At 48.8% G+C, this 14,212-nt stretch overlaps 1 long non-coding RNA gene across 1 annotated transcript; it reads left to right on the forward strand.

Annotated features, from left to right (window-relative positions):
* Positions 1-671: 671 nt before the first annotated feature.
* Positions 672-13,076, forward strand: LOC134731166 (uncharacterized). Its single transcript, XR_010113301.1, has 3 exons — positions 672-1,125; positions 7,110-7,238; positions 10,511-13,076. It is a non-coding gene; the product is annotated as an uncharacterized LOC134731166 (long non-coding RNA).
* The last annotated feature ends 1,136 nt before the right edge of the window (positions 13,077-14,212 follow it).

Below are 14,212 nucleotides of genomic sequence, written 5' to 3' on the forward strand. Positions count from 1 at the left end.
GAGGCTGAGGCAGAAGAATCACTTGAACCCGGGAGGCGGAGATTGCAGTGAGCCGAGATCATGCCACTGTACTCCAGCCTGGGTGACAGAGTGAGACTACATCTCAAAAAAAAAAAAAAAAAAAAAAAGCAATACACTCTCACATCTAATCTCCACCAGCCTCTTTCATTAAAAAATATCTGTGGAGACCCACCATGTTGAATAAAACATGCAGAACTCATAGGGTGAAAAACAACGGTGCAAGACCTGTTGAGAAGGGGGGGATTTCTTTCCAAGTTCAGAGGGGATGGATCGGAACGTCTTTGTCCAAGAGAGGTAACTGCCTATTTATTCTCTTCTCAAATGGAGTGGTACTTACTGGACGGGCCCCAGAAGCTGGGCCCATAACAATCCAGAGAAACTGAACTCCGAATGCTTCAAAAAGCCCTCAGTAGGAAAGACACTGGGAATCAGCGACTTTTCTGGAAAAGAGAAAAAGGGATTCCTCTTCCAAATTCACTGGAACCTGGTGAGGAGCCGTGGTTAAAGGTCACTGAGAGCTGAGCCCCAGAAGCCACTCGCCCTCAAGCGGTGATGAACTTTCCATTTGTGAATTTGGTGCAGCAGGTCCAAGAGGTTCTCTCTGGCTTATTCATTTAATTTCTGACACAGACAAAGCACTGGAACAACTGAGGGGTGAATACGCCAATTTCCCTTTAAAGGAAAATTATTTACCGTAAAAATGTTTAAGAGCAACTTTCCTCCCTAGAAATGGGAAGACTGCGGTTCTGGTTAGTCCCGGTTTGAATGATCTGCACAGTAATGTGGAGACAAACGTTCACCCCTAGGCCTCTCCCATTCATTTATGCCGGGAATTGGGTGAGACCCCAGCTGCACCCCTGCAAGGGAGCCAGGGCCGCAGGTCTTCCTGGGCCAAAGCCGCCGAGCGGGTGATCGGGGAGCCGGCGTCCGCTGCGGCCCAGCCTGGCGGAGAGGAGCTTGCGAGACGCAACCCCACCTCCGAAATTTCTGCGCGGCTGCGCGTAGGGCGTGGCGAGATGAGCTCAGCGCCCCAGAGCCCGCCGGGCTCCAGGCCCACCTTGGAGACCCCCGCTCCAGCCGCCTGCCCCTCCTCTCCACTTCCCTGTAAGCACCAGGTGTAGGGCAGCTGCCTGCCCCGGAAAGCTGCTTGCACTTACTGGGGATGGGGAGGTGGAGGCCGGGGAGGGGAACCGTGCGAAGCCAGGGGACCCCTGGAGAGGGTTGGGGAGGAGTGGTGCTGGAGAGCATGGAGGTCTGACCCGAACATCGAGAAGGCTCTGGAATTCTAGACAGTCTTGCACCAGTCCCTGGTAGAAAGAGACCGAAACTGGGAGTGAGAACCAAGGGTTGGGGCCCAGAAATTCTTCCAGCGCTTTAGGTCCTTCCTCTTTCCTGGCCTTGGTTTCAACTCAATTAGATAATACGATACTGGATAATTTCTGAGGACTTATCAGAGTCCCCAGAATTCTCAGAATTTGCTGATAGGAGCAGTTACATAGGAGTGGGGGAGGGGGGGCGGGACGGGACTTTTAAAAGAAATTATGTTAAGTAGACATGATGGTGAGACACAGGTTTTTGAAAGTGACACGAAGGATGGAAGTAAATTCTAATTCAACACACAATAAGTGAGCATGCAAAGTAACTTTGTTTTTGTCTTTTGAGACAGGGTCTCGCTCTATTGTCCAGGCTGGAATAGAGTGATGCGGTCTCAGCTCACTGCAACCTCTGCCTCCCAGGTTCAAGTGATTCTCATGCCTCAGCCTCCCAAGTAGCTGGGACCATATGCCACACCACCACGCCAGGATAAAATTTTTTATTATTTTTGTTTTGTAGAGACGGGGTCTCCCTATATTGTCCAGGCTGGTCTGGAACTCACGAGCTCAATTGATCCTCCCACATAGGCCTCCCAAAATGCTGGGATTACAGGTGTGAGCCACCACGCCCGGTCCAAACATATGAATCTGGGGGGACATAACTGGAATGAATGTTTATGTCCCCCTAGATTCCTATGTTGAGATCTTAACCTCCATTGTGATGGCATTAGGAGGTGGGGCTTTGGGAGGTGATTAGGTCATGAAGATGGAACACCATAAATGGAATTAGTGCCCTTATAAAAGAGACCCCAGAGAGCTCTACCCACCCCCACCATAGAAAGATAGCCCTCTATGAACCAGGGAGGGGATCTCCACCATTTGATTATACCAGCACCTTGATTTTAGACGTCTAAGCCTCCAGAAATAAATGTTTGTTCATGTCACCCAGTCTGTGGTACAGGTTGAGTATCCCTTATCCGAAATGCTTGGGAGCAGTGGCGTTTTGGATTTTGGATTTTTTTAAATTTTGGAATATTTACAAATACATAATGAGATACCTTGAAGATGGGAACCAAGCCTAAAAATTCATTTTTCTTTCTTTAAAAAAAAAAAAAGCCAGTGTCTTGCTCTGGCCCAGCTGGAGTGCAGTGGTGGAGTCATAGCTCGCTGCAGTCTCAAACTTGGGCTCAGCCAGGTGCCATTGCACCCTTTTTTAAAATGTTTATTGATACAGCCTCCCTATGTTTCCCAGACTGATCTCAAACTCCTGGCCTCAAGCAATCCTCCTGCCTTAGCCTCCCAAAGTGCTGGGATTATAGGCGTGAGCCACCACACCTGGCTCATTTATGTTTTATATACATCTTGTAGTTATAACCCAAAGCTACTGTTGTACAATATTTTAAAGAACAGGATATAACCATCACAAGGTCAAGTGTGCACTTTTCCACCTGCGGCGTCATCTTTTCTTGTCACTTGGCCAGTGAACCAGAGACCTGCACCTCTCTCCTGGCCTTGGGGCTACAGTTTGTCCTTCTCAAATAGGCTAACTGAACCCTGCTACCTGTTAAGATGCCCTTAGCCTGATGAGAACCTTTCACTAACACCTTTGTTGTCTTGTTTGTTTTCAGAGACAGGATTTTGCACTATTGCCCAGGCTAGATGCAGTGGTGTAATCATAACTCACTGCAGCCTTGACTTCCTGAGTTTAAACAATCCTTTCAAGGCCAGACGCAGTGGCTCATGTCTGTAATCCCAGCACTTTGGGAGGCTGAGGCAGGCGAATCACTTGAGGTCAGGAGTTCGAAACCAGCCTGGCCAACCTGGTGAAATCCCATCTCTACTAAAAATACAAAAATTAGCCGGGCATGGTGAGCGCACCTGTAGTCCCAGCTACTCAGGAGGCTGAGGCAGGAGAATTGCTTGAGCTCGGGAAGCAGAGGTTGCAGTGAGCCGAGATGGTGCCACTACACTCTAGCCTGGGTGATGGAGCAAGACTCTGTCTCAAGAAAAAAAAAAAAATCATCTGAAGTAGCTGGGAATCTAGGTGTGAGCCACCATGCCTACTTAATTATTTGTTTTTTGTAGAGATGGTGCCTTTGCTGGTCTTTAACTCCTGGGCTCAAATGATCTGCCCACCTTAGCCTCCCAAAGTGCTGGGATTACAGGCGTGAGCCACCATGCCTGGCCCACTTTGTTGCTTGAAAGACCCATTATAACATGTGACAGTGTTGATGAAAAAATGATGATACTACTGATTAAAGAACAGTTAGGCAGACTTTATTCAGGTGGCCAATGGAGATAAGTATAGGGACCACCACAGCAGTGTTTTACAGTGGGGAAGAGAGATTGGGCTCAACTCTGAACACAAGTAAAGGTGGAAATTTATAGCCAAGGAGCAGGGTGGGGGTCAGCAGAAAATTACTAAGAAGAAACACCATGGGCATGGGGATTCTGGCTGAACGGACCTAACAGGACTCTTGCTGAAGGCAGGCCATGGTGATCAGACTTTACCTGGGGGACGATGGAGGACAAGGAACCTGATCAGATATCACGGTGATCAGATACCACATCACCAGAGGCATGATGGAGGATGAGGAACTCAATCAGATATCAAGGGTGATCAGTATCAATGGTGCAGGATTCTGGCTAAACTGACTTAGCAGGATTAGACAATGTGCAGAGATAAACACAGAAGCCCAAAAATCAGGGCTTGAGAAGAGTTCAGGGAGCATGAGTAGAGTTTGGTCGAGAAAATCTTTGTCAATAGCAGTCCTGCTTTTTTTTTTTTCTTTTTTTTTTTGATACAAAGTTTCCCTCTTGTTGCCCAGGCTGGAGTACAGTGGTGTGATCTTGGCTCACTGCAACCTCCGTCTCCCAGGTTCAAAGGATTCTCCTGTCTCAGCCTCCCAAGTCGCTGGGATTACAGACATCTGACACCACGCCCAACTAATTTTCTGTATTTTTAGTAGAGACGGTGCTTCACCATGTTGGCCAGGCTGGTTTCCAACTCCTGACCTCAGGTGATCCACATGCCTCCCAAAGTGCTGGGATTACAGGTGGGAGCCATGACACCCGGCCTAGTCCTGCCTTCTTCTAACAGAATAGAGCAGGAATTATCAGAGCATGTGCCTTTCTTGGGGATGCAGGCAAAAAATCATAAACTCCAGCCTGCAGAGTAAAAACCAAATTCTTTAGCATGGTGTACCGGGGGACCTCCAGGTCTTATCGCCAAGTCTGTCACACAGTTCCCTCCAAATAGTGTTTTCAAGAGGCTTGGCCAGGCGCAGTGGCTGACGCCTGTCATCTCAGCACTTTGGGAGGTCAAGGTGGGCAGATTGCTTGAGGCCAGGAGTTTCTGAGACCAGCCTGGCCAACACGGCAAAACCCCATCTCTACTAAAATTACAAAAATTAGCCGGCCATGGTGGTGCATGCCTGTAATTCCAGCTACTTGGGAGGCTGAGGAATGAGAGTTGCTTGCACCCGGGAGGCAGAGGTTGCAATGAGCTGATCGCACCACTCCACTCCAGCCTGGGCGACAGAGTGAGGCTCTGTCTCAAAAAAAAAAAAAGAGGCCCCACCTTTGTGTAGGTCTCCTGGATGCCCTTCCCTCTTTCTTTTAAGCTGGTGAATCCCCAATAAGCCTGAAACAAAACCTAAAAGATGCCCCCTTGGAGCCACCCCTGGCTGATGACAGGGCAGGGAAGTCCAGAGCTAATGTGGACCTGCTGATTGTCCTGCTAGTTCTTCTCCAAATGCACTGTGCCCTAGTCACCTGTAGGCTTCCCCTCCTGGCTGTGAACACCTCTGTAGGGAATGAAGCTTCTTGTTCTTGGGGTTAAGATGATACCCCAAAATGAAAACCTCAGTAGCAGCCTCAGAAGCAAATTTTCTGACCTTCTCCTGCCTTCCTGTCTCTGGCCTCTCATTTTCCCGAGGCCAACAATAGAAACTAGAATTCTTCTCCAAAGTGAAACCAGAACCCCCTTTTCCCTAAAGCCAGCCATTATACCTAAAAATATTAATCTAACTTCCCCCCACCTTCTGTATAAAAACTGACCATAAATAAATAATCTGACCTACCTTTGTTGATTGTAGGTCATAAGACCTCCCCCACCACCATTCCGTAGAGGGGCTGCCCCGTAGCCAGAAGACATGCTGCACAGGAAAGCCAGGAAGAATCTAAGCAGATGCCCTGCTGGGTTTCCCCACTCAGCCTGTTAGCCTTAGATCATGCCCTTTTCCCCAGTCATTTCTCTGCGTTGCTATCTACACTTTGTTGAACCTCAGCATAAAAATAGACAGTTTTCCGCTGGGTACGGTGGCTCTCGCCTGTAATCCCAGCACTTTGGGAGGCTGAGGTAGGCGGATCACCAGGTCAGGAGTTCAAAACCAGTCTGACCAACATGGTGAAACCCCCATCTCTACTAAAAATACAAAAATTAGCTGGGTGTGGTGGCATGTGCCTGTAGTCCCAGCTACTCAGGAGGCTGAGGCAGGAGAATCGCTTGAACCCAGGAGGTGGAGGTTGCAGTGAGCTGAGATTGTGCCATTGCACTCCAGCCTGGTGACAAAGCAAGACTCCATCTCAAAAAAAAAAAAAAAATAGACAGTTTTCCCTGTGTCTCTGGGCCTTCATTCTGAAGGCCTTTGAGTCATTTAGAACTATGAGTCATTAGAACTACGATCGAATAAATCTGTATGCCTTTTCTCCTATTCATCTGAATTTTGTCAGTTGATTTTTCAGCAGATCTTCAGAGGGCAATTCCCTCGGCTGCTACGCTGTCTTGTTGGTGGGAGGGGGGACTCACCAGGGAGGCATTTTGCTCCTCTCCCCGGGAGGTGCCGCCCGCCTCGTTGCATTACTGTCAGTCTCACTTATTTCATCTTCCGATTGCACCCGTGGGGTTTCCAGGTCATCCAGAATAAGCCCCACTTGCTCACGCTTGAGTGAGGCTGCTGTCTGATTTGATACCCAGTAAATGCCAAGTTGAATTAACTCAGAGGGAAAGAAAGAAAGGCACTGAGATCTGTTGGCAATTATCTCGATATTCCATGAGACAACTCAACAAAAGGCAACCAGAATTCAAAAGAGCTGATGGATCGGAGTTGGAGGACATTGTCAATTTTAACCAGTGAGGTGTGGGAACTAAAAGGCAGGGGAAAAGCAGGTCATGGGGGTGTGTGCCTGTAATCCCAGCTACTTGGGAAAATCACGTGGGCCTAGGAGTTCAAGATTGCCTGGGCAATGTGGCAAGACCTCGTTTCAAAAAAAGAAAAAAGTGGGCCAGGCACGGTGGCTCACGCCTGTAATCCCAGCACTTTGGGAGGCTGAGGTGGACGGATCACAAGGTCAGGAGTTTGAGACCAGCCTGGCCAGCATGGTGAAACCCCATCTCTACTAAAAATACAAAAAATTAGCCGGGCGTGGTGGCAGGCACCTGTAGTCCCAGCTACTTGGGAGGCTGAGGCAGGAGAATGGCGTGAACCCGGGAGGTGGAGGTTGCAGTGAGCCTAGATCGCACCACTGCACTCCAGCCTGGGCGACAGAGCTAGACTCCATCTCAAAAAAAAAAAGTGTTGGTGGGTAAAGCTGAAGGTGACAAGCTTCAAGTCTCAGTGCAGGGTTTCAGATTTGTTTACAAGACATTTAATGTGAACAGTCTGGTAACAATCATTATAAAACAAGCAGAAAAGTAGGATGGCAGCAAGTTTCCTAAGACTGTCAGTCAAGTCAGTGGGTGTCAGAGGAAACAAGCCTCTGTGTGTTTCCCAGGGCTGCTGTCATGATTGCCATAAACTGAGTGGCCTGAAACAACAGAGTCAGAAATCAAGGCATCTGCAGGGCCATGCTGTCTCCGAAGGCTCGGAATATGGACCCCTCCTTGCCTCCTCCTAGACTCTGGTGAGTGACAGCCAATCCGTGGTGTTCCTGACCTGGTACACATCCCTCCAGTCTCCGTCTCTATCATCTCACATGGCCTTATAGGGACACCTGTCATTGGATGTTGGGCCTACTCTAACTCATGATGACCTTTATCCAGTATCATCTTAACTTGATGACATCTGCAAATATTCTATTTCCAAATTAAGTTCACATTTTCAGGAACCAAAAGTTAGGACATAAACCATGTTAGGGGACACAATTTTACCCATTGTAAGACCCTCCCTGCCACCCCCATTTGCTCATGCAGTGAACTGGGCCTGAAGGAACGGGGATGGAAGAAGACTGGCAAAATTTAAAAAACGGTAGCTACAGAGTGCTAAGGAATTCCTGCTACAGATCATGCTATGCTTATAAGATTTAGTGGCCTGGCATGGTGGCTCACACCTGTAATTCCAAGACTTTGAGAGGCCAAGGTGAGAGGATGCCTTGAGCCCAAGAGTTCGAGACCAACCTGAGCAACATAGTGAGACCTCACCTCTACAAAAAATTTAAAAACTTAGCAGGGCATGGTGGCACATGCCTGTAGTCCCAGCTACTTGAGAGGCTGAGGTGGGAGGATTGCTGGAGTCCAGGATGTAGAGGCTACAGTGAGCGGTGACTGTGCCGCTGTACTCCAGCCTAGGCAACAGAGATCCTGTCTCAGAGAAATAAATAAATAAAATAAAAGACTTAGAGAAAGTACTTGGAATGTTTGGAGATAGAGAGGAATTCAGAATATTTCATGTGGGAGCACAAATAACTGGCAGGTGGCGTCTGTATTAGGGTTCTTCAGAGAAACAGAACCAGCAGGATGCAGATTGAAACACATAAATGAAGACGGTATTCATTATGGAAACTGGCTTGGATGACTGTAGAGACTGAGAAGCCTCATGATATGCAATCTGCAGGCTGGAGAAGCAGGGACGCTATTGGTGTAACTCTCGGTCCGAGGCTGAAGGCCTAAGAAACTGGGGGGCCACTGTCAGAGTATGAAGCTGCAAGAACCTGGAGCCCCAGTGTCTAAGGCCAGGAGAAGGTGGGTGCTCCAGCTCAAGAAGAAAAGAGAATTCCTCCTTCATCTGCCTTTTCACTCTCTCTGGGCATTCAACAGATTGGATAATGCCAGCCCACATCAGTGAGGGCAAATCTTCATTACTCAGTCTGATTCAAATGCCAGCCTCTTTGGGAAACACCCTCACAGACACACCTGGAGTTACTCTTTTACCAGCTATCTGGTCATCCCTTAGCCCAGTCAAGTTGACACCGAAAATTAATTATTACAGTGTTCAATGGCAGAAGGGCAGATTAAGATACACTAAAATGAGAAATGTCATACACTATAAAGTTTAAAAGTTTATATGCAGCTAATAGAGGAGGAAGGAGGATTGTGATGAGCAAGCACCTGCTAAGTATCTCTAACTCTGCGCTGGGTATTTAAGTGCCAGATTTTGTTCTATCCATTTGGACCAGGTGTATCAACAGTTTATGAATGGAAAAATTAACCCATCATCTCCCACCACTTAAGCAACACACATAGCAAGGGGGCAGAAATAGAATTGCCCTGTATGTGGGTCTGACAGAGGGAAAATACCCAGGGTAGGGACAGCATGGCTTAAACTGCACCTTAGTGAGCAGGCTGGAGAGAGATGCTGAGGTCAGGAAGAAGTCTGTGCTCTGAGCTGGAATCAGGACACATATCAGGGTGTGAGATCCAGGATGAGGTCTGTGCTCTGGGCTGGAATCAGGACACATATCAGGGTGTGGGATCCAGGATGAGGTTTATGCTCTGAGCTAGAATCAGGACACACATCAGGGTGTGGGATCCAGGATGAGGTCTGTGCTATAAGGTAAAATCAGGACACATAACGGTGTGAGATCCAGGATGAGGCTGTGCTATAAGGTGAAATCAGGACACACAACAGGGTCTGGGATCCAGGATGAGGCCTGTGCTCTGAGCTGGAATCAGGACACATAACAGGGTGTGGGATCCAGGATGAGGTCTATGCTCTGAGCTAGAATCAGGACACACATCAGGGTGTGGGATCCAGGATGAGGTCTGTGCTGTAAGGTGAAATCAGGACACATAACAGGGTGTGGGATCCAGGATGAGGTCTGTGCTATAAGGTGAAATCAGGACACACAACAGGGTCTGGGATCCAGGATGAGGTCTCTGCTATGAGATGGAATCAGGACACACAGCAAGGTGTGGGATCCAGGGTGAGGTATGTGCTCTGAGCTGGAATCAGGACACATAACAGGGTGTGGGATTCACGATGAGGTCTCTGCTATGAGATAGAATCAGGACACATAACAGGGTGTGGGATCCAGGATGAGGTCTGTGCTATGCTATGAGGTGAAATCAAGATATAGGTTAGGGTTTCTAAGTGGGATTGCACAGAAAAAAATAAATCTAAGACACATTGAGGCTCCCAGACTTTTTATCAATTGGCAAATACTAGATGTGAGGAGAAAAATGTGGAGTTGTCAGAGGTGACTTGAATTTCAGAAAATGCTATGGAAAGAGTAAGGTGGCAGGAAGCTGAACAGAATTGATATTTACTTGTTTTGTTTGAGACAGGGTTTCACTCTGTTGCCCAGGCTGCAGTGCAGTGGCACAATCATAGCTCAACTCCTCGGCTCAAGTGATCTTCCTGCTTCAGCCTCCCAGGTAGCTGGAACTACAAGTATGTGCCACCTTGCCCACCTAATTTTTAAATTTTTTGTGGAGATGGGTTCTTGCTATGTTGCCTAGGCTGGTCTCAAACTTCTGGACTCAAGTGATCCTCCTGCCTTGGTCTCTCAAAGTGCTGGGATTATAGGTATGTGTGAGCCACCACACCCAGCCAGATACTTTTTAAATTTTCCTAAGTGACATGGCATACAAGGAATAGCTGGACATAAAATTCCAGAACTGTGAGTAAGGATGTTTTCCCCCTTTACTAGATCGACCAAAACACTGTCCTACAATACCAGAGGAGTTTACTCTGGTATTTACTCGCCCAAGAACCAATCACCCCATTTGAGGCCTGCAGCAAACCCTTCTTTTCTGGAAGGCAGAGTCCAAACACTACTCAGGGCTCCAACTTCCTGGGATGGTGGTGAGAATTAGGCAATATGCAGATAATATACCTAGCAAATGCTGAACATATTCTGTACAAAGTCTACTTCCCCATCCCTCCCTCATTCAGACACACACACATACCCCTGTAACACTGGGTACCTGACCACTATCCTCTTTCTCTGAACATCAGTTTCCCTCCTGAAATTCCAAGGATGCTAGGATTCAATGCATTTAAGGAGCAGACAACAAAGACGATCACAAAGGATCAAACTTACATTCATGGAAACATCTGCGGAACTGTAACATCAAGGCGTTTCCCTCCTAAGAGCATCAAAACCTCTCCAGGCTGGGCGCGGTGGCTCACGCCTGTAATCCCAGCACTTTGGGAGGCCAAGGCAGGTGGATCACGAGGTCAGGAGTTCAAGACCAGCCTGACCAACATGGTGATACCTCGTCTCTACTAAAAATACAAAAATTAATCAGGCGTTGTGGTGGGCACCTGTAATCCCAGCTACTCAGGAGGCTGAGGCAGAAGAATCGCTTGAACCCAGGAGGCGGAGGTTGCAGTGAGCCGAGATGGCACCACAGCACTCCAGCCTGGGGACAGAGCGAGACTCTGTCTCAAAACAACAACAACAACAACAACAGCAACAAAAACAAAAAAAAACCTCTCCAGGAGCGAATGTGAGAAAATCTACAAGATCTGCAAGGACTGAGAAAAGAGAACAGGCAGCCCTGCCTTTCATCAGGCTAAGAAGACAGACGAGTAACCCACTGTGCATTCACAGGACACATGGTTTTCCCCAAGGTCTTGCCAAAGCTTCGAAACGCCACAACGCCCGCTTGACAGATGGACTCCTGCTTTCTAACCAAGAACGCCCTAGACCCACTTGCTGCACTCATTTATGACTGGGGGAACGCAACAACCAAGGCATCCTTGCCTCCTGACGGCCCATCACCCTCAGTGAACCCCTACTTCTTCTGAGCCCACCTCTAAACAACAACCAGTGCAGATGCGACTCCCACTTCCCTGATACATTATCAATTATTAAAACTTCATACTTCCATGAGGCCTCAGTATCACACACAGGCTGTGAGTCCCCCAAGCAACTAGGCACACTGGTGTGATAAGCCTGGTCTCTGCCTCCAGGTCCCCTTCTTGCCTTCCCCCGACTGTGACCCAGCGACATTCCAATGCACCAGTAAAATCCCCTCATACCTTCTGCTTGTGTGCCCCACCCTGACCCCCCGACACAGGTACTCGCCCACGGGTTCTCTCTCTTTCTCGACCCCCCACCTGCACTGCAGAGCCTGGGCCCTTGGCTCTCATCCAACATGGCCGCTGCACGCATGTGGTGCCTCCCTCTCCAGGACCTTGGAGCAGCATAAATCCTGTAATTTCATATCATTCTTGGACTGTAATTGCTGCAGCCACTTGGGAGTGATTCTTAAAGATCCCACAAGGGAGACTTACTCCCACACTTACCTCACACCTGACACCATCCTCCTCCTCCCCGCCCCCCCTTCCTCCTTCTCCTCCTCCATCCGGAGCAAACCTCGCAAAAATACTTCTCCCATTATCAAGCCATATTCCAGCCTCCTCTGGGTGCCCTCCCCCGCTCACTGAATCAAGACGATAAATCTGGTCATTTCTGCAAATCTGAATTTGTCAAGGCACAAGCTTGTCCCTGATGGTCCAGCTGAATAAACATGAACAACCCAATGCTCAAGAATAGCTCCAAATACCAATGTTTGGGGTCTTTATTTTCTTGACTGTAGCATCCAACGCTGATTTCAAGGAAAAAGATGTCATCTCTTTAGTGACAACTTGGCCACTTAAAAGAGGTACTTTCACTGGAGCCCCTGAGAGTGGGTTATGTCGGCCTACCTGCAAATCTCAAAGTGTTTTTGCTTTCAAAAAAAGAAAAAATAAAATAGATGAACAGGCCTCTGTGACAGTTGGGAGGCCTCTATAGTGAGAAAATGTCATCATGCAAAGCTGTTTCACTGAACAGCTTCTCACTGACCCCTTTCCACAGGCCACAATAAGGGATCAGATTAATGCCTTGCTGTCCATGCCCCCTAGATGTCTGTGACTAACACAGTAAGAACTAGCACTACTATTCCTAGGACTGTTCCTAAAGCCACAGTTTATTGAGTATCTACTATGCCCAGCTTACAACAGAGCTTCTCACATTGCAAAAAGCATGCAAGTCCCTGGTGCCTGGTTAGCCGCGCAAGCTGTGGTTGGGGCCTGTGGGTGCTGACAGCTCCCAGAGAAGGCAGGTGTGGTTGGTCCACTGATGGGGCTTCACATATTTGCACACCTGTATTTGTCATCAGTCTACAAGCATATTATGCGGAATGATGACCTCCTCTGCAGGGGGTGATGTCACAGTGGAATGGCTGCCCACCTAGGGGGCGATGTCACAGTGGAACGGCTGCCCACCTGCAAAGCACTGGGGCTTTAGGTTACACATCACATTTCCTTGTGCACACTTCACTTTCCAGGTTATATATAATTCACCCTTTCCTTTGTTATCGTCCATTCACCTTTCCACTCTGCAAGATGGCCGTCTCACGCCCTCTTCCTCCTGCTCTCACATTTCACCCCCTCTTTCTCCCTGTCACTTAAGGGCCCTGTGAGCAGTCAGGGTTCTCCAGAGAAACGGAACAAATAGCATGTGGAGTAGGGGGAGGGAAGGAGGTGGGGGATAGAGAGCTAGAGATCAATAGAGAGAGATGAGAGAGACTGTTTTCTTTTAAGGAACTGATTGGCTTGCAAGTCTAAAATCTGCAGGGCAGGCTGCAGATCCAGAAAGCCGAGGCTGCAGCAAGTCGGAAGGCACGCCGCAGGGGGAGTTCCTTCCTCAGGAGACTGCAGTCTTTGCTCTTACGGCCTTCGACAGATTGGATGAAGCCCGCCCACGCTATGGAGGGTAACCCGCTGCATTCAAAGTCTACAGATTAAACTATTAATCACATCTAAAAAACAGCCTCACAGAAACACCAGACTGGCGTGTGAGCAAAAACTGAGTACCACAGCTAGCCAAGCTGGCTCATAAAATAAAACGTCACACTCGCTCCTTATTTTACTGGAGTGTTGGCAAAGTTGGAAGAAGCCTGCCCCAGGCTCTCCCTGCCCAGATGCTGTGGACATGCCTCAGGTCCAGAGGCAGCCTTCCCTGCCCTCCGGCTCCCCGTGGGCCCTGGGTGCCAGCCCTCCCTCCTCCAGGCGATGCACTGCAATTTCTCCCATCTTTAAGATGAGACCGTTTTTCTCCACAGGGCTGTGTCCACTCTCATCTCCCTTCTCTTCCAGAAAGTGCCCTAGCTCAGGAGCTCCACGGTCTGCTTTGCTCAGGGGCCTGTCTACCAGATTCAATGGGCAGTGTTCTTTCCTCATCGGATTTGATCTTGGCGCAGGATTTATCCCCCTGACCTCTTTCTCTCCTTGAAACACAGGTGCTCACTTGGATTCCAGGGCTCCACACCTGCAGTTTTCCTTTTATCTCAAGGCGGCAGCGGCTCTCCCTACCCGCTTCTCTTGCCCTTGTCCTCCCTCACTTTCCTCCTCCTACTTCCCCTTCTCTCCCTTCTCCTCCACTAACCCCTTGGGCTCCCACGGTCCAGGGCTGGCATTTCGCAGGGTCTGCCCTCCCTGGGGCTGCTTCTCAAAACACACTCAACCCTCTCAAGTCCCAGCTCCTGCTACATACGGTGACTCCAGATTTCCACCTCCAGCCACAGCTTTCTATCCCAGAGGGTCATCCCCACTTGTCTCCTGGGCATCTGAAAACCAGCAAGTCCCAAATCCACCAATTCAACCCCAAACCCAACCCCTTCCTGGAAACCTGCTTCCTTGCATCTGCCATCTCTAGAGGGCCTGTTC

This window comes from Pan paniscus, chromosome 1, assembly GCF_029289425.2.
Source record: "Pan paniscus chromosome 1, NHGRI_mPanPan1-v2.0_pri, whole genome shotgun sequence".
Lineage (NCBI taxonomy): Eukaryota > Metazoa > Chordata > Mammalia > Primates > Hominidae > Pan > Pan paniscus.